The following is a 24,001-nucleotide window of genomic DNA, read 5'->3' on the forward strand; positions in this document are numbered from 1 at the left end:
CTTTTCCCTCTTTTTCTGGATTCACCGCGGGCATGGGGACAGGATACATGTGGCCAAGGAAATGGAGAGGCATGGGGGTCACTTGCAGAGGCATGCAGAGAACTTGCAGAGTTGCCTGTTCATGCAGTTCCTATGGGGGAAGCACGGTAGGGTACCGTGCACTCCGGGGCACCATTTCCAATTTTGGTGGTGGCGGGGAGGATAATTTCACCATGATTCCAGGGGCTACTTAGGCACCTGAAAACTCTACTGTTTTGACAGATAACTTAGCAATGAGCTGACAGGAACACTTGCCAGACTGCTTTCTGGGGAAGACAGCTAGAAGAATGGATCCAGGGAATGGTTCTGTAGCTCTGAGCTGTTTGGACACTTTCAGGGAACATTCCCGATGCAAGACAGAAATCCCCAAAGTTATCCTGGGTAACCCTGAGAGACTTATGGAAAACTAGCAGATCCCACATCTCTGCTGTCACTTTGCACGGACAAACTCGGACTGTCCGAACCTGTTCATGTATTTTACCTGCTTTAACCTCTCAAGAACTTTCACATATAAAAGAAAGAAAATTAAATAAATGACATAGGTACACCGATATAGGGCCGTAGTGTAAAGCCGATCTCAGAGTTGTCCCATTGAAATGGAATTATTCACAGCAGTAATTAAAGTTAAACATGCACATAAGTGTTTCCAGGCCCAAGATTAAGGCCACAGCTTATGAGAGGTGCAGATGCAAGAAGAGAAGAGCTGTGCAAAAACTGAAATGCCACTTGGAACCTGGCCCAAACAATGCATCATGAAAAATAAACTCATCTTCTTATACAGTAACAGAGCTGGTTCAAAAGGGTTTTACACTGATAATGCAACCTTTGAACTAAAAATGCCACTTTGGATTACATTGATCATTTGAAAAAAGTTACCTCTTTAAAAAAAACATTTTGGATTTCTCTATCCACTTGAGAGAGAACATGGAGTTTTTCCCACCAAAACGAAACAAAAATTTGATCATTAAAAACATTTCCAAATAAGTTTGGAAGAATATGTGGGGGAGTGGTTTCTTCTTCAATTTTCATGACCCTCTCCACCCTCCCTATTTTTGACCAGTTCTAATTGTGAATAAATGTCTGTCTGTACATGAATGATAAATATGTCTGCTACTGAAACATTTACAAACAATGGCTCTCATCAGGAGCACTGAGGTCACATTACGCAGAGAAACATCCAGGCCTGCAGGGTTCACATTCTCCAAGACATAAACCGCCCCAGGACGGGAATGTCACACACAACACAGCATGACTGGCCCCTGTTGGTTAGGTGCATGTTTTGCTGTTGCTGTTGAGGGAGGGCCTCAAGGAAAAGGGCAGTTTGAGGGGGCAGGACCTCGAGGAGAAAGGGTGGCACAGGGGGTGGGCCACAGTTTTTGTGCCAGCAGCCCCCCCCCCACCACTTTAGGAAGCTTTTGCCCATCCTGCCCTCATCCCAAATTAATTTGTTGCAGTAAGAAAACTTTGAGCAACAAGGGGACTTAGAGACCCACCATATAACCGCCAAAATCCTCACCCGCCCCTCGAGCTGGGCAACAGAATTTTTTGGTCACTGGCAATTCCAAAAAAGAGATGGAAAAAAAACGGTTTCAGGTTGAACAAAACTAACATTTTTCCAAATTTTTGATGAACCAAAAAGCTTTAAAAAAAAGAAAAAGACCCAGGAACATTTCAAGGGTTATAACTTTTTGAATTTTTAAAATAAAAGTGAAGGACATTTTTAAATAAAAAATAGTTTCAAACTGAAAAATCAAAATGGTTTGTTTGGAAAGTGTCTAAATGAAATGCTTCGACTTTTTAAGAACTAGGGGGAGGGTCTGGACGTGCACAATTCAGCAGACTGGATACGAAATCGCAAACAGGTCTCCTTCCCCATTCTCCAGGGCTGGGTCTCGATTCCTGTTTCTGGTTCCCTGGGCCTGGTCCCCGTCCCTGTCACACACTGCGGGGAGCTCAGATTCCCGGGAATCCTGCGGACTTCCAGGCTACTGGGAGGGATGAGTCAGCAGCTTCCTGAGGACAAGTTGCGAATAGGCAAACACTTTCCCTCTACCTTTCCAAAACCCACATAGGTATAGTGAGACCAGCACCCCCACCACCCCCACCACTCCACGCACCATGAGACGATTCCAGGACGCTGGCTCTGAAACAAAAGAGAGAGAAAGGCCCCATGACAAAGGGACTCCGTTAAATCATCCCGCTGCTGCCATGAGGATCCCAGAAGATGAAGACGTTCCTGGGGTACAGTAAGAGCTGAGTTGGGTCGAGTGCACATGGGCAGCACTCAGAGCAGCGGGAATGAGATCTCCAGGCGGAGGGAGAAAGATGAGCCCGGCAAAGCAGCCCCTGTTCCAGACTCTGGGAACTGGGATTTTTAAGATGCTCCAAGATGGGGTCCCTCAGGTTCTTAAGGTTAGAGGGGACGGTTAGGATCATCTCCTCCAGCGTCTCCTGAAGCATGGGGAAGGGCTAGCCATGGTGGGAAGGGTGGGGTTTGAAGATGTATAGAGGAAAATGGGGGCTGGGGTCACTAACACATTGCTGATGGGTGAGGGGCACAATTGGTTTCTTTGCCTTGAGGAGGGGGCTCAGCTTTTAAAAGTTTTGGGAAGAATAATTTAGTCTGAGCCCTGGCATAACCCAGGCCAGAGAACGTCCCCTACTGATTCCTGCACCCAGTCCAGTGATTTATGGCACTGACTTGGCATTGAGAAGGATTTTATCATAGGCTTACATCCAGCTGCAGAAGAGAAAGGGCATTAGAAGCTGAAAGACCCCAGAAGTGGCTCTGGTTTTCTACTCAAAATAACCACCCGGGGCTGATTTTCCCCAGCCCAGCACCTTGCAGTCATGCACCCACCACCTAGTGAATTTGGTGTGCAGGCAGGCTCCCAAATCCAGACAGTGGCACGTCACGTCCGCTTTGCCCTGGTGTCAGGGACTGCCCTGAGCGCCCACCCTGCAAACACTTACGCACCTGAGCCCTCCCACTGCGATCCAAGGCTACTCCTACAGATGGAGTTGAACATGTGGTTAAAGTGTTTGCAGAGTTTCCAGAGAGCTGAGGCTCCATGTACAAGGAACTATACTTCAGTTATTCTAATCTTGGGTTTATGAGATGCTCCTGCCCACCCCCTCCCTTCACAGCTGAGTCTCCCACCCAGTGGAATTCTCCAAGGAACTTCCCACTCCGAGACCCTACACACTGTGTCCAGCGCTAGCTGTCCCTCAGGCCCAATCCCATGCTTCAGGACATAGTCTGAACGCCACCGAGGTCAGTAATTAATTCCCCACCTGCATTTACAGCATGGTAAAACTAGCCATGTATGTTTCAGCGGGTTCTTGCTTTTCCTGGAAGCATCAGATATTGTCCCCTGGGCTGGACCAGACAGGACAGCAGCCTGAAATGCCCTGCGGCATTGACTTGAACTCAGACTGACCCTGTGGAAAACGGGCTCAGCCACCTGGACAATTAGGTAATCTTGGCGAGCTGTGAGATTTCAAACAAGTTGTATTTGAGTTTGGCTTGGCAATCCTGGGTCAGGGACTGACGTGAGGGGTTGGGAGACAATAAAGGGAAAGGGTCTGAGAAAGGGCGTCCCTTACAATAAATCGTTCAACCAGTCACTGTTGAAGTGAGATGCTTTACAGATGCTCACAGACAGGCTCTCCCACCAGCTAAGAATTTGGACACTCTGGCTCCCTGCTGGGACCACCTTTGCTATTCACTTGCAAACAGGGTGGATAAAAATCAATGATTTTAAAAAAAAAATAAAAAAATTGGATTTTTTTGATAAAATGGTTTTTGCCCCTCAAAAAGCTATCTAAAGATAGTTTTAATTAAGATACATTCTAGCTCAAAGATCTCTCATCATGGAATAGGGATGATAAATTCTAATTCTATAGTATGAGACAATATATTCATGTAATGTTTAAGAAAAGTTTTATAAATGAGTTCCAATACTTCATGGATGAAGGACCCAATCTTATGGGGTTCCACAGGCTTCTGTATAGATTGTGTAGGTTAATCTTTCTATCTACCCAATGGGATTCAGTGCTCAGTCTGGAAGATACCATCAGAGATGCTTGGTTTTGCAGTTCTCAAACTGTGGATTTGTGTCTCCAGAGGTAACATGCATGTTAACAGAAAAAATGCTTTCAAATAAATAAATAAATATGGAGAGGTGATATACAGCCTGGCAAGAAAATCCTCCAAATATTAACGATTAACCTGTTGAATTGGAGATATTTATGAAGTCATTGGGAGGGGAACTATCTGCTTCAATAACCTTGGGTAAATGAAATAACCAAACAATCATTCATTTTCTGAGATAGCTGTAAAACTCATCTGAAAAGTTTTCAGAATAAATCACCCTTTAAAAATGTATAGTGTGTACCTTCTAAAAATGAAACCTACATCTATCTCTGAGTTGTGAAGAACATGTATTAAGGTTATAACAACCAACAAGAATACACTTTTATGTAGAAATCCATGATTAAATCGAGTCGTCCTGACTAGTGATTTAAATCAATTTGATTTAAAATCAAATCCACCCTGTTTTTGCTGACCAACAGGTAGTTCTGCTCCCCAGGCCCTTCCGGGGTGTCACTGCCCCAAACTCAGCTGTTAGAAAACCAGGAAATGCTCAGCTGAGATCTTCCCCATGTAACACTAGGAAAGAATCTTAGCACTAGAGCGGAAAACGAACCACAGAGCTCTGCTAACCAGGAGGAGCTCAGTTATAGGTGCCGGTTCCCCCATATAACCTTAACTCTGTCCTTTGGGAATGCCACTTTATTATATCTTGCAGAGTTTTGCCAACCCACAGCCTTCAAATCTCAGCAGGTTGCCTTAAAAATCATGAAATATTTAAAAATAATAAATTTGTGGTGGGGTCTGCTTTTTCATCTTTTGAGTTTTGAGCCGGGGAGGGGTGGGGGTCGGGGAAGAGAAGGGAGCAGGGGAAGTCACTTTTTTCAAGTCGTCCTACATAAACCCCATATTTTGGTTTAAACAAATGGATGTGCTTATCACAGGACTCCAGGCTCTGGGGCTTTTAGAAAATCAAACACCAAATACCGTGAGATGCATGACAAAGATCAGGGGAGTTGCCAACGGTGGGAATGAGGAATATTTGCCTAAGTCACAGGGAACTAATTGTCGGGAAGCCTCTAATTAATGCATCGTTAGGCTCTTTAGCTCTTCCCCCTGTGGAGGTAGAGGCCATGGGTACCCCGGGAACATCAGTGGTCTCGTGCCTGAAGGTACCTCTCCCCTTGACAACCCTCCACTCCCCACCCATTGCACTTCATGCCATTCTGCTGCAGGGCAGCACAATGGGAAGCGTGCAATGCAATCATTCTCATGTCTTTCCGTACATTCTTGGTCCTGTAAGGACACTGAAGTGCCAGGCCTTCAGCAGCTGCAGTTAGAGCGAGAGGGTCTCACACTCTTGTGCATCAAGCCACGTTTATAGAGCCCTGTGCGAGTACAACATTTGTTTCTGCACACGATCCACGGCTACGAAGCGGATCTCTGCAGATTTGCAGGGCGCTGCCCATTTATACCTGGATTTAGGAGCCGAACTCTGGGCATTATTTTGCAAAACCTGCTCAAGACTTTTAGAGCTTTTTCGTAGCAAACCATGGCGTTTTTTAAACCCCCGACTTTCCATGACTGAGCAAAACATCTCCAGGAACATCAACAATGCTGGCTCGAAGAGAGGTAGGACTCTTCTTAAACAAAATGATTTTAAACGAACAACTTGCTACCAAAAAGTTTGAGATATTTGCTGTGGCAGAACAAAGGGGGTTTTGATCTAAAAGAATGTGACCCCAAGCTTCTTACAATTCGTTCTACAGGCATGGGGCTTGTGCATTTTCTGCTGGGGCTTGTCCGGACAAAGAGCCAGAGCTCAGCCCTAACAATCAACCGGGAGAGCGGAGTCAGAGGTGAGGAAGGCCTGGGAAGATCCTGAGACAGGGAATGAAGGGGTGTCACATCCACCTGCTCCTTCCTGTAGGTAGATCACAGAAAGATCTAGAGGTGAGTGCTGGGGTTTCCCTGCCATGAGTGGGCAGCGTGCAATTAACAAGGGCTGCTTCTCATACTCACACACACCCCCCATCACGCCATGCACACCTCTCACGCCGGCACCAGATCTGATTTCATCTCATGCATTTACACAGCACATCTCTGCAAGCGGATTATAACCCCCAGGGTCCATAACTCCAGTTAACTCTGCAGTGAGGACATGCTCCCCCCAGCCCCAAGACCTTAAAACCCAAGGTCGACTCCCCCTGCTCGAGAAGACACACGCTTCAACCCTGCCCCACCCCGCACCCCCAGTTCCCTATCCTGGGGCTTGCCAGGGGATTCTCTGCTTGTGATCAAGTGGGGCTGGCTGGATGCAAGGCGCTGGCCAATCCTCTCTGTCTCCAGCTGCTAAACTGCATTCAAAGAAAGTTTACAAAATAATCCCTCCCCCCTCCTCTCTGTGTTCTTTCCACACGCTCGTCCCTCCGTCCCTATTCTCTGCGCCTCTCAGTCTCGCCTGCTCAGCCAGCAGCTGGGGATTTGCAAATCAATAAATAAAAATAAAAAAACTGGACAAAAAAGCCCCAAATATTTTCTGTAAAATCGACATGGGCAGGACCACCAGTGCTGGACCTGGCGGGGCCGCCCCCCCCCCGGCTTGAAGTGGTTTCCATCTTATCCAGGGTTTACAGTTTGGCTCAGCGGCTCTCTGCCCCCTCACTGTACAAATGGTTCCAGCGCCCCTGGGCAGGACAGGGCCTGAAGAAAGGGGCTCCAGCTGCTGTTTGGGAGGCAGGGAAGGGGCCCTACAGCCAGGCAGGCTGCACAGCTGCACGCCCCATAGGTGCTGGGGCTGGTGCTGGTCGGGAGGTATGGGGAGGTGGGGATTTCACAGCAACTTTAACTAATACACTGAAATGTTTCCATCAACATTTTGTGCTAGGGAAAATTGGGTGTTTGATTAAAGACAATTTTTTGTGGAAAGTGTCACTTTAACAGGAAAAAATCAATTTTTTGTTGGAAAATTCAAAAACCAAAAATGGTTTGGATGATGTGGGGGTTTTTGTTTTGCTTTTTCCCCAATTTTGGACTAACTGTTTTCCGGTGCTGGTAGAAGGTTTTGGCGGGGTTGGCCATTCTTGGCAGAAGTTTTTCATGATCTTTCTCTCCTGGATGGGGAGAAAAGCTTGAAAAGGTGACCCCCCCCCGCAAAAAAAGGCTCCAACACCAGGAGCTGGAGAACAGAACCCAAACTTGTTGGCTTAAAACCAACGAGACTTTAAAAACAATCGATTTTCAGGGGGGCTCTGACTTGTGATTTTTTTTTTTGGTCACTTGCAATTGGCCACGTGGGATAGAACCAGCTTGGGCAGGATCCAGATGTTAGCCCATCTAGAGAGGCCTGGCAGTGGCTCATACACAGCAGCTGTGGGAGTTAGGGACAGGAGAGTGATTTTCTGAAATTACACCTAGCAAGGGAAGGAGCCGGGGAAATGCAGTGTACCCTGAGGAATCAGGGACGCTCACGGGGAGGCCACAATGACGCTGCTCAGGAATTTTGCTCTGACACGCTCAGCCCTCGTGGAACAGAGCCCCCGGCCTTCCCCTCCACGGGCACTGACTTATTTTTCCCCGTAGATGCTCCACCCTGTTCGGCCCTTAGCCCCTACTCTTGTTCCACCTCTTTCCCAGGGCACCAACACCTCACCGCGCTCTTCACCCTTGTATCTCTCCAAAGCCAGCCAGCCAGAGCGGGGTGGCACCTCCTCCCACCCCACAAGGACCCCTTGCTGCAACTGTCATGAGTAAGTATCGGGGAGTGAACCCCTCTGCTAGGGCTCCCCCAGGCCGGGATCTCGGTGTCTGAGGGCGGGGGGGATTTGCTGGGGGGTGTCTCTGTTTTGCGCTCTCCCAGCTCCGCTCTTCTTTCTCTGTTAATCCTCCTGGGGTGGAAGCCACCTTCCAGCTCTTCGCTGACCTGCCTGTGCCCCTCTCCTCTCTCTGCCAGGCCTCTGCCTTCACTGGGAGCTCTCACTTGGGTGGGGCTGCTGCGGACTCTGCTCTGAGCTCTGCCTGCGTATGGGGGAGCTGCGCTGGAGCCCCCGGAGGGGTCAGGGACCGCAGGGAGAGCCAGCATCTCGCAGGGGTTCCTATTTCACACCGATCTCTGCACCATTGCTGCACCCAGGGCCCACTGCGCTGGGAGAACCATTGAGGGCCTGACTCTGTGGGGTGGCTTTGCCAGGAGCTGCATCCTCCAAGAATCGGCCCAGAGATGTCTGGAAACTAGGCCACGGTCTGAGATTGACCTGCTTATTCTGATACCTGTTGCTCCCAGGCTTCCCCCAGCTGCTCTTGGAACAGCGGATGCAGCTCTTTGTCCCCATCTAGTGGCCACATCCCAGCTTTTCGCTCCCTCTTGCTTTATGTCAGTGAGCTCAGCAGTAGGCAAGGCGCTGTAGAAGACACTGTGAGGGGAGGAGAATTAAATTCATGGAGGTGTTGCCGGCACCCAGTGCCAGAGGCGAACAACAGCAGGGGGGGGTTTGTTACCCGGTATGCGTCACTTAATAATCACAACGGGGTGGAGAAGCAGAAAAGTTTATTTGCAGCAGCAAACAAGGTACAGGGGGAATAGAATTTTAAATTTTGCACATTAGAGCAGGTCATTACACACACTTTTATATTCCTTAATGCGACTGCACTACACATTAGGTAATTAAAACTTTGCACAAATATTTTGCTTTTTTTATATGGGTTACAACAATGTTTATTTTTTGCAACTTTTAACAAGCATTTTTAGCAACTTAACCAACCAGCACATCTTGTTTGGCCCTGTAGCTGTTTTTTTTATTATTTTTAACTTGGCGTTAGCAAACTTTACACTATGAGGCATTATATGCGGCTGCAACATTGTTTTAAGAGCAAAAGAGCTTACTCAAACCAGCCAGGCCTGAATTTTATTAAGGGGGATTGAGAAGAAGCTCTTAGGGCTTTAGCAGGGAGACTTTTTTGACCTTTATGGCCTTTTATTTTTTTAATTTAACTAGTGGCCAAGCCCTGGGGTTTTTAACAATTTTTTTTTGAGAATATTTATTTTTATTGCTTGAGGTTTTTTATTTTTATTTACTTACGAGCGGGCTATGCATAAAATTAAAATTTTGAAAACTATGCAAAATAAGCATTTTTACCAGGACTATATATAACATAGTAAATATAACACGATTCATACAGGAAAAAAAACTTAAATAATAGGCTAAATACCTTATTTAGCTACAGGGAAAGGCTTCAACTAGAAAATTAGCTTAGCTAATTTTCTCTAGTTTGCTGATGAATGCTCTTTGCTAGCTGCTTTAGGCGTTGGAAATCAGCTTTTACGGACGGCTCTGCATCTGTTATATTAAAGCAAAACATGCTTGCAAACTCCTGGCATAGGTGACCATGGCGTAGAAGTAAATAGTCTACAGCCAGCCTGTTCTGTAGCATGCCCTGACGTACTTCCCCTAACTCATGTGAGAGTTGGGCCAGGACGGCTGAGGTTAAATTAATGGCCTTTGCCACTGTGCAGGCAAGGTGCTCTACTGCGTGGTAATTATGCACCACAAGCCCAGGGATACTAACGAAAGAAAAGGCCAGAGCTGCTGCCTTAGTCTCTGAGAATAAGGTTCTCTGAGAACGACGTTGCGTTCACTGCACTCTGGGCCAGTGCCAGCCAGGTATCTACGGGTACAATGCTTGAAACAGCAGTACCGGTTAGGCACATGGCTGAGAGGGGGAATAAAATATACTTTTTTATTTATTTTTTTGCTTTTTTGGTGGGCTGCTGTTTAAATAGTAATTTTAGTCTAAGATCTTCACTGGGAGGGGCTGAATGCACGGTCTACCTTTTAGCCGGGGGTGGTGGGGGGGTTGACACGTCTTTCAGCTGGGTATAATGAATCTAATTCTTATGTCCCTCGGCCTTTGCGGCCGTGTGGGAGACCAGCAGGACGGTATAGGGTCCCTTCCACTTTTTCTGGAGGGGCTCGTCTTTCCAGGTACGTACAAGCACTGAATCACCAGGCTTCAGGGAGTGGATGGGTGAGTCCAAGGGTAGAGGCTGGGAATCCTTAGTATACCTGTGAAGAGACAAAAGAATAGCAGACAGGGAACACATTTACTGAGAGAGAAACTTGTTTTTTTAATTTTTACTTTTTTTTTTTTTACATAAGCGGTGTACTATTTATAGGCCATGTTTTTTTAAACATAATTTTAAAGGGACTGAGCTTTAATTTACCCTTCGGGAGAGCACGGCTGCGGAGCAGAACTAGGGGCAGGGCTTCAGGCCACCGTAGGGAGGCCTCCTGGCATACTTTCGAGAGATGTTGCTTAAGGGTCTGATTGACCCACTTCACTACCCCACTGGCTTGAGGTCTCCAGGGTGTATGGAGTTTTCAGGGAATCTGTATGGTGTCTGAGATGCTTTGGACGATTTTTGACGTGAAGTGTGTTTTATTGTCAGATTTTATTCACTGGGGAAGTCCAAAGGGAGGAATAATCTTTTTAAGAAACTTGAGAGCCACTGTCCTGGCAGTGCAATTGCAACATGGAAAGGCTTCTGACCATCTGCTGAATCCATTTACTATGACAAGGAGATACTTGAACTTTTGGGTCCGGGGAAACTTAGCAAAGTCTATTTGCCACACCCGTCCGGGGCCTGGAGTGGGTTCCAGGGCCGCTGGTGGTACTGGGTGTCCTGATTGGGGGTTATTCTTTTGACAGACTAGGCATTTTGTTTGTACTTGGGCAGCTAGGGCTCTGAGTCTGGAGGTTATGAAGTACTTTTTTATTAGTTGGATAAGTGCCTCCCTGCCAGCATGAGTGGTTTGATGTAATTTTTGTAATACTGGCAGAATTAGGCCCTTTGGTAAGAGGACTTTAACTTCCGGGGAATGAATCCATCCCTCCTTTTCCTGGAGACCAAGTTTGTCAGCTAGCTGTTTCTCCTTCCCAGAATACTGAGGGGTTGGGAGCTTCCCCACTGATGGGATAAGGGCATGCATATAGGTGTTTTTAGTCTGAGGGAACATCAGGGTGGCAGCATGCTTTGCCTCTTTATCTGCCCTGGCATTACCCCTGGTCACATCTTGATCCTCCCTCTGATGGGCCTTATAGTGTCCCACTGCCACTTCCAAAGGGAGTTGCACTGCCTCTAGAAGCCGGAGGATTTGGGGCCCGTACTTGACTGGGGAGCCTTGGGCTGTCAGCATTCCCCTCTGCTTCCACAGGCCAGCAGGAGCATGCAGCACCCCAAAAGCATATTTGGAATCAGTGAAAATATTGACCTGGTTTTTTTTTGGACAGTTCGAGTGCACGGGTCAGGGCCACTAGCTCAGCCAAGTGGGCAGAGGTCCCAGCGGGCAAACTTTCAGCTTCCACGGTGTCACTGAGGGTTACAATAGCATAACCCGCCGTTTTTTGCTCATTTATTACCATGCTGCTACTATCAGTGTACCACTCATAATCTGCATTTGGGAGGGGCACATCCTTCAAGTCCGGGCACCTAGAATATTGGGCATCTATGATTTTTAAACAGTCATGTTTCTGTTTCTCAGTTTTTGGTAAGAGGGTGGCAGGGTTAAGGGATGGACAAGGCTGCAGCGTGACCTCAGGGTTCTCTAAGAGCTTTGCTTGGTATCTTGCCATACGCGCTTGTGTGAGCCAGAGGCCGCCCTTAACATCCAGTAAAGCGCGTACCATGTGTGGTGTAAAAACCTGTATTGTTCCCCCTAGTGTCAGTTTCTCTGCTTCTGCCAGGGTCAGGGCGGTGGCTGCCACTGCCCGCAGGCACGCTGGCCAGCCCTTGGCTACTTGGTCCAGTTATTTCGGAAAATATGCCACCGGACGTTTTCATGCTCCTAGCAGCTGTGTGAGTACTTCCAGGGCCACCTCCTTTCGTTCATGTACATACAACTGAAATGGCTTGGAGAGATCTGGCAGACCTAGAGCCGGGGCTTCCATTAGCTTGTTTTTTAGGATTTTAAATGCCCTGTCAGCCTCTGGGGTCCAATGAAAGGGTCATGGTCTGCTCCTTTTACACAGTCGTACAGGGGTCTAGCCTATAGTTCAGACTCTGGGATTAATATTCTACAGAAGCCTGCCATCCCCAGAAATGCTCTGAGCCGCTTGCGATTACTCGGGATAGGAACTTGGCATATGGCTTTTATTTTTTTATTTGAAAGCTGGCATTCCCCCTGCTGTATGTAGAACCCGAGGTACTGTACCTGTGGGAGAGCAATCTGAGCCTTACTTCGTGCTACCCGATATTCTTGGAGTCCCACAAAATTCAGGAGACTCACGGTGGCTTTAAGGCAGGGAGTTAAGCCTACAGTGGCAATTAACAGATCATCTATGTATTGCAAAAGGAGGGCTTCTTTATTATCCCACTCCTCTAGGTCCCTGGCCAGAGCCTGGCCAAAGAAGGTGGGGGAATTTTTAAACCCCTGGGCTAACACTGTCCAGCAAAGTTGCTTTTTAACTCTGTTCCGGTCCTCCCATTCGAAGGAGAAAATCTCCTGTGCTGAGGTGTCAACTGGGATGGCAAAAAAAGCATCTTTTAAATCAAGAACTGGAAAATGGGTATACTGTTCCCCTATAGAAGCCAATAGGGTATAGCGGTTAGGGACAAGAGGGTGCAGAGTCTTAACCCGTTCATTAACTGCCCTTAGGTCTTGTAGCAGCCGGTACGTGCCATCAGGTTTCTGTACGGGTAAAATGGGAGTGTTCCAGGCTGACTGACATTCCCAGAGAATACCGTACGTTAGAAATCGATCTATGGTTTCCTGTAACCCCTTTTTGGCTTCCTTCTTGATTGGCTATTACTTTACCCGCACCGGGCCTTTCCCGGGTATGAGCTGGACATGAATGGGGGTTTGGTGAGTAGCTTTTCCTGGGATCCCTGATGCCCACACAAGGGGATACACTTGGACTTCTCACTGGTCCCATTTTGGGGCTTGCATAGCCGAGGATTCAACTGCAAGGGTCATAATCTATGCATTTTCAGGGGGTAAGGTAAGGGTTATTTCATCTGGAGTAAAATGCAGGGTGGCACCTAGGCGACACAGCAGGTCCCATCCCAGCAATGGTGTTGGGCATTCAGGGAGCTATACCAGCTTATGGGATATGGTTTTGTTTCCCAAAGCACGTTCTGCTGGGGCATACACTAGGCACTTGGTATCTTTGCCTGTGGCTCCTGTCACAGTGAGGGAGTTTTCTACTGGCAACTGAAGCGGTTGATTTACAGCAGTTCACGCCACTCCAGAGTCCACTAAAAAATCTATTTCTTCATTTCCCACCTGCATTTTTACTCGGGGTTCCGGGGGTAGGATGATCTGTTTCCCCTGACACCCTTATTTTTGTTTTTTTATCACCATCATAGATGTACTTCCCCTTTTCTTTTTGTTTGGGCACTTATTTTTTTAGTGTCCCTCTTGCCGACACAGGGCACACTGATTGCGCCCCAGTCGTCTTTTTCGCGGGCCTGGATGTCCGTGTCCACGGCCCCCTTTTTTTTGTTTACTTTTCTTCGTGCCTGCCTGCACTGCCGCTACCATTAATTTTACTTGCTTTTTTTTTTTTTACTTCTTTTAAACTATGCACTTGATTTGCTGCTTCTAAAATCTGTGCCATGGTCATACTTATCAAATCCTCCTTTTTCTGTAGCTTTCTCTTAATGTCGGGGGCTGCCCTGCTTGTAAATAGTTTTTTAATAATTGCCTCAGTTTGTGGATTATTAGGATCTGCATTGGTATACTGTTGGATCGTGTTTCGAATGTGCTGCAAAAAAGCTCCAGGGCTTTCCTTTGGATCCTGCACTACCTTCTATGGCTTAGTTTAATTATTCTGTCTGACAGCTGCATGACGGAGTCTATACAGTAGCAGCTCCTTATAGAAGGTGTGGTGGGTCATAGCCTGATTGTCATTTGGGTCCCACCTAGGATTTTTTATAGGAACTTGATTATCTGGGATCGGGACATTGTTACGGTCTTGGTCATATCGCCTTTTCGCTTTTTTCCTTGCTTTAGCTATGACCTGTTCTTGTTTAACCTCAGTCAATAATGTTTGCTGAAGGACATTACAATCATCCCAGCCTGGCTTGTATCTGCTAAGACATCCCTCAAAGACCGATACCAACTTGCTTGGGTTGATAGAAAATTCTCCATCCTGTGCTTTGAAAGCGGCCAGGTCCATAGGATTAAAAGATGCATGAGTATAGACCTGCATGGTAAGAGCTTGTCCTTTCTATTGCATTAGGGGCGATTTTAGTCTTGGTAAGTAATGGGTATAATCCAGCAGATGGAGCCTGAACCCCACTATGAGCTTCACTAAGAATCTTACTTTGAGCCTCGCTCTGTGTGGGTGTAGGGGCCGAAGGAGACACCGGATCTGCCATTACATTTGGGGTGGGGATCCGGGGACTGACATTAATTGCTACAGGGCCAATCGGGGTTAAATTACAGCATTGTAAAATATCAGTACGAGACTATAAGGTTATAAACAAGTAAGCATACGTATGCTTATTCTACTTCCCCGTTCGCTGACAGAACAGGAGTAACTGGAGGATTGTATTATGATTTAGGGATCCTCCAGGAGGCCACTGTTCTTGGTCCTCTAATTGGTACTGAGGCCAGTCAACTGTACAAAATCGCTTTAATTTACCCTTAGTCATTGGATCTGATCCAAATATCTTCCAATTTACTAAAATACACTCTAGGGGCGTGCATCGTACCGTACCTCCCGTGCTCTGTTCCTGTCCCATACCTACAGGGTAACTGTGGGTGTCCCCAGGTTCCAACAGAGCATATAATCCGGATTTCAAAAGGTTCCTACCTTCTCCAAGGGACCGGTTCCCCAACATCGCCCGCAGCTGCTCCTCCCCTATATCCAAGGAACAGGTTCCTCACTGCCTCCCACAGCTGCTTCTCCACTATGTGAGTGTCTTGCACCATCGTTCCCTCCGGGGTTGATCAAACTCCTTCTCCTCTGAGGCCCCCAATGAACTCACCGGTGTGTGCTGGGCGTCGGTTGTCGCTGCAATCCTCGACTTCCAGAAGGGATCTGGGCAAGGCTAAATTGCATCCTCGTCACCCCACGTTGGGACTCCAAAAGCTGTTGCCGGCACCCAGTGCCAGAGGCGAACAACAGCAGGGGGGGTTCGTTACCCGGTGTGCGTCACTCAATAATCACAACGGGGTGGGGAAGCAGAAAAGTTTATTTGCAGCTGCAAACAAGGTACAGGGAGAATAGAATCTCAAATCCTGCACATCAGAGCAGGTCATTACACACATTTATATTCCTTAATGCTACTGCACTACACATCAGCCAATCAAAACTTTGCACAAATACTCTGCCTTTCTTATATGGGTTAGGACAATGTTTATTTCCTGCAACCTCTAACAAGCATTCCTAGCAACTTAAAGAACCAGCACATCCTGTCTGGCCTTGTAGCTCTCTCTCCTATTATCTTTAACTTGGCGTCAGCAAACCTTACACTATGGGGCATTGTCTGCATCTGCAACATTGTTTTAAGAGCAAAAGAGCTTACTCAAACCAGCCAGGCCTGAATTCTATTAAGGGGGGTTGAGAAGAAGCCCTTAGGCCTTTAGCAGGGAGACCTCCTCAACCCTTATGGCCTTCTATCTCCTCAACTTAACTAGTGGCCATGCCCTGGGGTCTCCAACAGAGGTAAATGGAAAAGGGGATGTAACCAAAGGTAGATGGGGCCAGACTAACCTGAGCTCTTTCTTTGAGCTGAGAACTGGTTGTTTAGAGAAGGGAAATGCAGCAGATCTAATATACTTGGACTTCAGTAAAGCATTTGATACGGTATCACGTGGGAAATTCTTAGCTAAATTAGAGAAGATGGGGATCAGTACAAGAATTGTAAGGCAGGTAAGGAACCAATTAAAGGGGAGAAGTCTGGAAGCTGAACTATGGGATCGGAGGGAGGTTCCTAATGGAGTTCTTCAAGGATCTGTTTTGGGATCCATCTTCATTAATCTCTTTATTAATGGTGTTAACCCAAAAAGTAGGAGAGTGATAACAAAACTTACTGATGATTAAAAAGCTGGGAAACATGGTCTGTCCAGAGGGGGTAGAATATTATACAGGAAGATCTGGATGACCTTGAAGACTGGAGTACCAGAAGAAGGATGACATTTAAAGGTACCAGATGCAAAATCCTGCACTTAGGGTCTAATAAGAAGAATTTCTTCTTGATGCTGGGGCTCATCAGTTGGAGGCGACAGAGGAGGGGCGAGACCTTGATGTGTTGGTCGATTATACGGTGACTGAGCCACCCATGTGATGTGGCCATGAAAAAGGCAAATGTGATGCTAGGATACATCAGCTGAGGCACTTCCAGTCGAGACAGAGAAGTACGAAAGTACATGGCCCTGGAGAGCCCTCCTCTAGAATCCTGTGTATGATTCTGATCATTCGAGAAAGATGAATTCAGAGTGAAACAGGTACAGAGAAGAGTTCTCAGGATGATCAGGGAATGGAGGGCCTGTCTCACGAGAGAAGGCTGGGAGAGCTGGGCTGGTTTAGTCTAGCAAAACAAAGGCTGAGAGGGGATCTGATGGCTCTCCATAAATACATCGGGGTAAAGACCAGGGAGGGTGGAGAGCTATTCTAGCTAAAGGACAATGTAGGCCCAAGAACAAAGGCGAATCAACTGGCCAAGAACAAGTTCAGGCTGGGAGATTAGAAAGTTTCTAACCATTTGAGGAGGGAGGTTCTGGAACAGCCTCCCAATAGGGGCAAACTTTATTAGTTGTAAGAGAGCATTGGACACATTTGAGTGTGACTGTATGAGAGGGTTGCTTGTGGGATGGGGGTGGACTGGGCAACCCTGAGGGTCTTGTCTGGTATATGTCTTATGGTCCCAAGTCTCTTGCTTCAGCTGGTCACATGCAGGGGTCAGGAAGAGATGTTCCTCGCCAGTGTATTCTGGGTTCGGCGGAGTGTGTGTAAGGTGGGTAAGGAACAGAAAGGAAGCCCTGCTGGAGCTGCGAATGGGTTTGGCTGGTGTGGGGTTGCAATTGGCGTGTTACTAATGAACGGTGAAGCCTTGAGTTATGGAGCTCACTCGAAGTGAGTGCCAAGGAAACCCGCACACCGCCCCGCTGTGTATCCTGTATCTGCCACAGAAGGAGTGAAGAGAATCAAGAGAGCTGTCTGGGGTGACCTAAGGCCAGAACCGCAGGGGGCTCTGGGGTGGGACTGAGGAGTATTGACAAAACTGGGCTAGCAGGGAGCTGCTGGTCGGGATTGAGAGGCATGAGATCTTTGTCTACAGTGAAATGGTTGTCCAATTCGGTTCCTAGTTTGATGTTTTTGCCTTCTTCCCTCCACCTGCATGAGCAGCAAAAACCTCTGTGCACTTGGCCTCTAACCCAGCCGCAGGGCTCTGTGCTTGTAGATTTCAACCATGCTTCGTACTTTGCTGTGAATATCACATTGCAGCTGCCAATGGGAGATGCTGCCAGGGATTTCTATGGAGCAGCAGATAGCCCAAAAGCCAGGGCTCCGACGGAGCCCCAACACGACCCTGACAGCAGCGACATGGAGGAGATGGAGGTGGAGGAGATGGGAGAATGGGAGAGCGAGGAGATGGATGTGGATTAGAACATCTCGGATTTGAGAAGTGCTGGGTGTGCATATGGCACCATACGATGCACCCACACGAGAGGGGCTTCCTCACCTCTCACTGTTTACAGAGCTAGGCATCTCAGGGGTTCTCTTATATATATTTTATTATTCCTTTCTTCTTTGCACTTACACACTTTGAGCAGATTTAGGAATGAATAAATGTTCCGTTTCCAGTGGTGCCAACAGCTCTGGGATTCGGTCACGATACGGGAACAGTAGCATCAAATCTCTTCAATCCAGACAGCGTGATCAGCATGGGCAGCAGGTGTCATGGGGCTGTGGGCACTGAGGTTGCAGTGCCCCGGGGCTGGGGTCTCGCCCGCCGACCTCTGCCATCCAGTGCTGGGGCTGTGGGCTGTGGTGAGGGTGCTTTGGGCTCCTGCACGGGAGAGGTAGGTAGAAGGGGAGGGAGGGGGGCAGAAGGGGAGTGGCGGGACCTCAGGCACAAGGGGAAGGGCCAGGGGCTAGGCTTCCTGGGTGGCCAACTCACTGGCAGCCAGTGCTGATCGCAGAGTAGACAAATGATCGTCAGGCTTTGTGCTGACCAGGTCTAAATCAGAGCAGCCTTGGGGCTGCTCTAATGTACATTCCGCTCCACATAGGCCCGGGTAAGCTGAGAATAGCTGTACTACAATGCCTTCTGGCCATGGGAAGCAGGGCAGTTGAGGCCTTTCCACCAGCCAGGGAAGCCTCTATCTGCAGGTATCCTCTGAGGGTATTGACCCTGTGACATTGCACTTCATAAGCTTTATAAAAATGTTTAAGTGTGAATACGATGTAACTGGAATATGCTTTATGCAAAAGGTCTCTATAAGTTTTGTAATGAGACCTTACAAATCTACTGAGTGTGTTCATCCTATTTGGATGAATGTGTCATTCTTCTATCTGAAATTAGGAATATGAGATATCACTCTGAGATCCTACTGTAGTTATGCAAAGTGTTGGCCATTAATGGTGGCTTAGAATCTTGATGGCTCCCATTAGCTAGGACAACTGACTGTAGATGGCTCTGTTCACCTGCAAGCCTTCACCGCATACGTGCGGGCCAGTCCTGAAAGAATGGAGGGGGGCTCACAGGACATGTGAACATGTCACATGATACTTGAATCCGTCTTTAACCTGGTGCTTTTCCATTTAGAAGGAGGAGTGGAAACCCAGAGAGACCGTGAGAGGATTCCCGCCTTGTGCCAAAGGTATCAAAGGGAGTGGAACAGAACAAAGGGGGCTGCCAGTCATAAGAAATCCCCGAGTTACCACCTGAGCTGGAACAAGGCTGTACCAGGGGAAAGGATTGGGCCCAGACTGGAGGGAGTCCAGTCTGGGAAAGAAGCTTATTGGAACATCTCTCAGGGTGAGATTTATCAGTATTCCGTTTCTTAATGTATTAGGCTTAGACTTACGTATTTTGTTTTATTTTTCCTGGTAACTTATTTGTTCTGTCTGTTATTACTTGAAACCATTTAAATCCTACTTTTTATATTTAATGAAATCACTTTTGTTTATTAATTAACCCAGAGTAAGTGATTAATACCTGGGGGAGCAAACAGCTGGGCATCTCTCCCTATCAGTGTTATAGAGGGTGGACAATTTGAGTTTACCCTGTATAAACTTTATACAGAGTAAAACAGATTTATTTGGGGTTTGGATCCCATTGGGAGCTAGTTGCTGGAGACAGGTGACCTGTTGAGCAGTTTTGGGTTCAAGTCTGCAGCGTTGGGGGTGTGGCCCAGACCTGGGTCTGTGTTTGCAGCTGGCAAGCATGTCTGGCTCAACAAGGCAGGGTTCTGGAGTCCCAAGCTGGAAGGGAAAATGGGCTCAGAGGCAAATTCAGCACGTCAGGTGACAGGGCATTGCAGGTGTTCTCCTCACCCTGGTCGAATGCCTTGTGCGGGTTGTACCTGGGGGGTGCAGGGGTGGAATGAGCCGGGGACGTCTGCCCGTTTGAGTGATCCATAGCAGGCATACGAGGCACTTTTGGGGGAGCCTTGTCCAGGCCTGCCATGGGTCAGCTCTCTCAAACCACCACCCCTGGCAGCGCAAGCCTGACCTTCCAGCCCCCTGCAGGCCTCGCTCTCTGTGTACAGGTTAGCGATCGACACTCCCAAAACCTCTGAGCGTCCCTCGGGAGTGCTCAGCCCTTCCCCGGAGCACATGCAGAACTGTGACTCTAATCCCACAGGCGCGGTCCACAGCAGCTTGTAAGATTCAATTCAGGCCAACCACTCTATTGAGAACACAGCAATTAGATATACAGAAAACAGGAATGAGTTTATTATCAAAGAACAGAGATGCAAGCGAGAGTGAATAAATACTGGTAACACCCATTGTTTCATGTTCTGTGTGTATATAAATCTCCCCATTGTATTTTCCACTGAATGCATCCGATGAAGTGAGCTGGAGCTCACGAAAGCTTATGCTCAAATAAATTGGTTAGTCTCTAAGGTGCCACAAGTCCTCCTTTTCTTTTTGCAAATACTGGAAAGTAATGGTAACATAGGATTTTGTTTTCTAACACTTTCTAGAGCCGGGGTTCTCACAAATTTTTGGCAGCCTCAGAATGAGGCTCTGACAATACTGAACTAACTGTAGGAAAAACAAATAAATAAATTACATGTGCATATTTACATAGGGATTTTTTGCATACTCAATAATAAATATAAGGTACAGTTGTGTCTTATCTTTACTGGACCTAAACACAGAACAAACCAGTGCTTTGCACAGTCTTGTCTTTTTTGTTGTTCTTTTGCTTTTTTGGTCAAAGGTGGAGGCTGTACAACAATTCTGAACTAAATTTAAAAATGCTTTACATAATAGAAAGGATAATGACTAATAACGAAAGAATGTATCTGCCAATATGTCCAAAGTTTCTTTGACACAAAAAAAAACCCAGTCAACATAGCCCAGTAATAATAATGATAACAGTAACAACAAAATCTGAGCCGTTGCTGTTGTCTTTTCATCTTGGTTTTTGCATCATTTAACAGCTTGCGCCTCTGAAGCTCACCGTAGTAATTTGGTTCAACTTCCCTTGCACAAGTGCTGTAGGGACGTTGCACGACATACATTTCAATTTGATGAATTTCTCTCTCACACTGCAACTTGTTCAGAAATGGAATCAGATGGCTTCGGAAACACAGGAAACTGCCTTTCCCCCTGGTGCTGAAGTCTTTCTTTTTCTTTCTATGTTTTGCTTTTCTTAGCAGAAGGTCCCAGAGGAGCCACCTGCTGTCACATTCAAGGTCATTTTCTGGCACTAGATTACCTGAAATACTTTCTGATACCCAGTCACATTTTAACTTTTTCACCTCCCTCCCCACCCCCATGAACAATCGCAACCTGCCCAAACACCACGCAGTGAGATGGCCCATAGCCACTTACAGAGCTACAATAACATGAGATGTAAACACAGTGGTTAGAGGTCTATAAAATCATGAGTGGTGCAGAGAAAGTGACGAAGGAAAAGCTATTTACTTGTTCCCATAACACAAGAATTAGGGGCCACCAAATGAAATTAATGGGCACCAGGTTTAAAACAAATAAAAGGAAGTTCTTCCTCACACAGCGCACAGTTAACCTGTGGAACTCCTTGCCTGAGGAGGTTGTGAAGGCTACGACTATAACAGGGTTTAAAAGAGAACTGGATAAATTCATGGAAGTTAAGTCCATGAATGGCTATTAGCTAGGATGGGTAAGGAATGGTGTCCCTAGCCTCTGTTTGTCAGAGGGTGGAGATGGATGGCGGGAGACAGATCACTTGATCATTGCCTGTTAGGTTCACTCCCTCTGGGGCACCTGGCGTTGGCCGCTGTTGGCAGACAGGATACTGGGCTGGATGGACCTTTGCTCTGACCCAGTATGGCCGTTCTTATGTTCTTAGCCAAAGAATACACTTTGTGACTTGAAAGAAAACCACACCTATGTAGCTCAGCTCTGCCGGCATGGTACTATTTAAAAGGGAGCACGCATGAGGATTTATGGCATTTAGAAGACACCTTTAATACTTAACATCTGAGCGATTGTTGGGGCACTTTGGAGGCTCTTGCGGCTGCAAAACAATCAGCTGGTGGCTGCATTTGAGAAATGCTGTTCTGGAGTCTAAATGAACAAGGCCTTCCCTTAGCCACATGCTGGGGAATGAGGTAAGACTCCTTCTCATGAGATCACTCCCTCTCAGCTGCAGAGAAAAGCTTGACAACGTAACCCTGAGTTTAAAAGGTTCAAAAGCAGAAGGCACATACGGAGTTTAAACGAGACACACTTATTGCTTGAGGGCCCCACTGCCTGATATTGAGATCTTGGCTTGTTCAAGTAGGTGTGAGTTGTATAAGTGTCACTTCTAGGAGTCTCATTTTGAGCCCCTTTCGAGTGCGGTCTCTTTTCCCATCTGTCAAGGTTTCTTCCCCACTTTGAACTCTAAGGTACAAATGTGGGGACCTGCATGAAAACCTCCTAAGCTTACTTTACCAGCTTAGGTTAAAACTTCCCCAAGGTACAAACTATTTGACCCTTGGACTTCCACTGCCACCACCAAAAGTTTAACCGGGTTTCTGGGAAAGTGGTGTTTGGAAACGTCTTTCCCCCCAAAATCCTCCCCAAAACCTTGCACCCCACTTCCTGGGGAACGTTTGGTAAAAATCCTCACCAATTTGCATAGGTGACCACAGACCCAAGCCCTTGGATCTTAGAACAATGACAAAAGGATTCAGTTCTTGAAAAGAAACATTTTAATAGAAGAAACAGTAAAAAGAAAAGGATCACCTCTGTAAGATCAGGACTGTAAATACCTTACAGGGTAATTAGATTCAAAACATAGAGAATCCCTCTAGGCAAAACCTTAGGTTACAAAAAGACACACGGACAGGAATATTCATTCTATTCAGCTCAACTTATTTTATCAGCCATTTAAAGAAGTCATAAGCTAACGCATATCGAGCTAGATTACTTACTAAGTTCTAAGACTCCATTCCTGTTCTGTCCCTGGCAAAAGCCTCACCCAGACAGACACAGACCCCTTTGATGTTCTCCCTCTTTCCAGCTTTTCAAAGTATCTTGTCTCCTCATTGGTCATTTTGGTCAGGTGCCAGCGAGGTTATCCTAGCTTCTTAACCCTTTACAGGTGAAAGGATTTTTCCTCTGGCCAGGAGGGATTTTAAAGGTGTGTAGCCTTCCCTTTATATTTATGACACCATCACATACACCTCAGGTTTGCTACAGATCCACCGTCTTCCCATGTAGCACCGTGAGCTGCTGACCCCTTTCTCGTCGTTCAGATATGCGCAGTCACCTCCTCCTCTTAAGTGAAACCTGCCACACAGAAGCCAGGGAGCTGCAGTCAGGCAGAGGCTGGGCATTTCACACCAGTCCCAGCCAGGGGAGCCGTTCTCCACAGTGCAGGCCTGAGTGCGGAGCAGCTACTCTCCCAGCCCCTCAGGTACAGAGCTCAGGACAGCGGGGGCTTTGCAGAACCGCTGACTGTTCCTGACCCTCTATGCTGAGCAGCCCACAGGGGTGCTGGAGAATGGACAGTCCCCAGCAGGACAGAGAGAATTTGTTAGACTGATTGTCAAAAGGGACCGGCCCTCTAACAAGAGGGGCAGACCATCACCAGAACCAGACGACTGAGCAGGAAAAGCGGGGGACAGGAAGGATCTCGCCTCCTTGAAACACATGGAGCAGAACCAAGATGACACTGAAAGAAGAAATTGCATTCAGGGGTTTCCTTCTCCGTTGATCTATAACTCTTGAGCTTTCCATTGGGCATGGGGGAAAAAGAGAGTGTTGAAGAAGTTCCTTTGTGAAAGCATGTGTTCCTTGTTTGTAACCCTCACGTGAGTCTCCCAGAGTTCATCTGGTGTGGAGGGTGGAGCTCTAGGGACAACATGCCTCTCGGGAGATTTGGGAGGGTTCAGCACTGGTTTTGGATCCTACAGCAGCTGATCTGCAGGGTCCCACATCCTAAGGAGCATACCAGACAGGGAGTCTGTACCCCAGGAGAATGCCACAGAGGCTCGAACTCAGGACAGTGTCTGGTAGCTCTTCAGACCCAGTGAGGCTGGAAGCAGGTGGGATCCAAAGGTTGGGTCCAATACAGCAGAATGGGGACTGTCCATTGGGGAGCCCTGACCCAGCGCCAAAAGAGCCTGATTTTTCAAAGTACTGAAGTAACCCAGACCAGAGAAGTGGGGGGGGGTCTCCATCCCCCTCTAATGGCTGGCCTGCAAAAGAGCTTTATCA

General features: G+C 47.3%; 1 protein-coding gene across 1 annotated transcript in view; it reads right to left on the bottom strand.

Moving 5' to 3' along the window:
* The window catches only part of LOC311530269 (C-type lectin domain family 2 member D-like), a gene marked incomplete at its 5' end in the record, with an annotated part of 76,594 nt that overhangs the window by 21,777 nt on the left and 30,816 nt on the right, over positions 1-24,001 (bottom strand). The window lies entirely within an intron of this gene.

Source organism: Lepidochelys olivacea (assembly GCF_965140295.1).
Source record: "Lepidochelys olivacea isolate rLepOli2 genome assembly, chromosome: 14".
In the NCBI taxonomy this organism is placed as follows: Eukaryota; Metazoa; Chordata; order Testudines; family Cheloniidae; genus Lepidochelys; species Lepidochelys olivacea.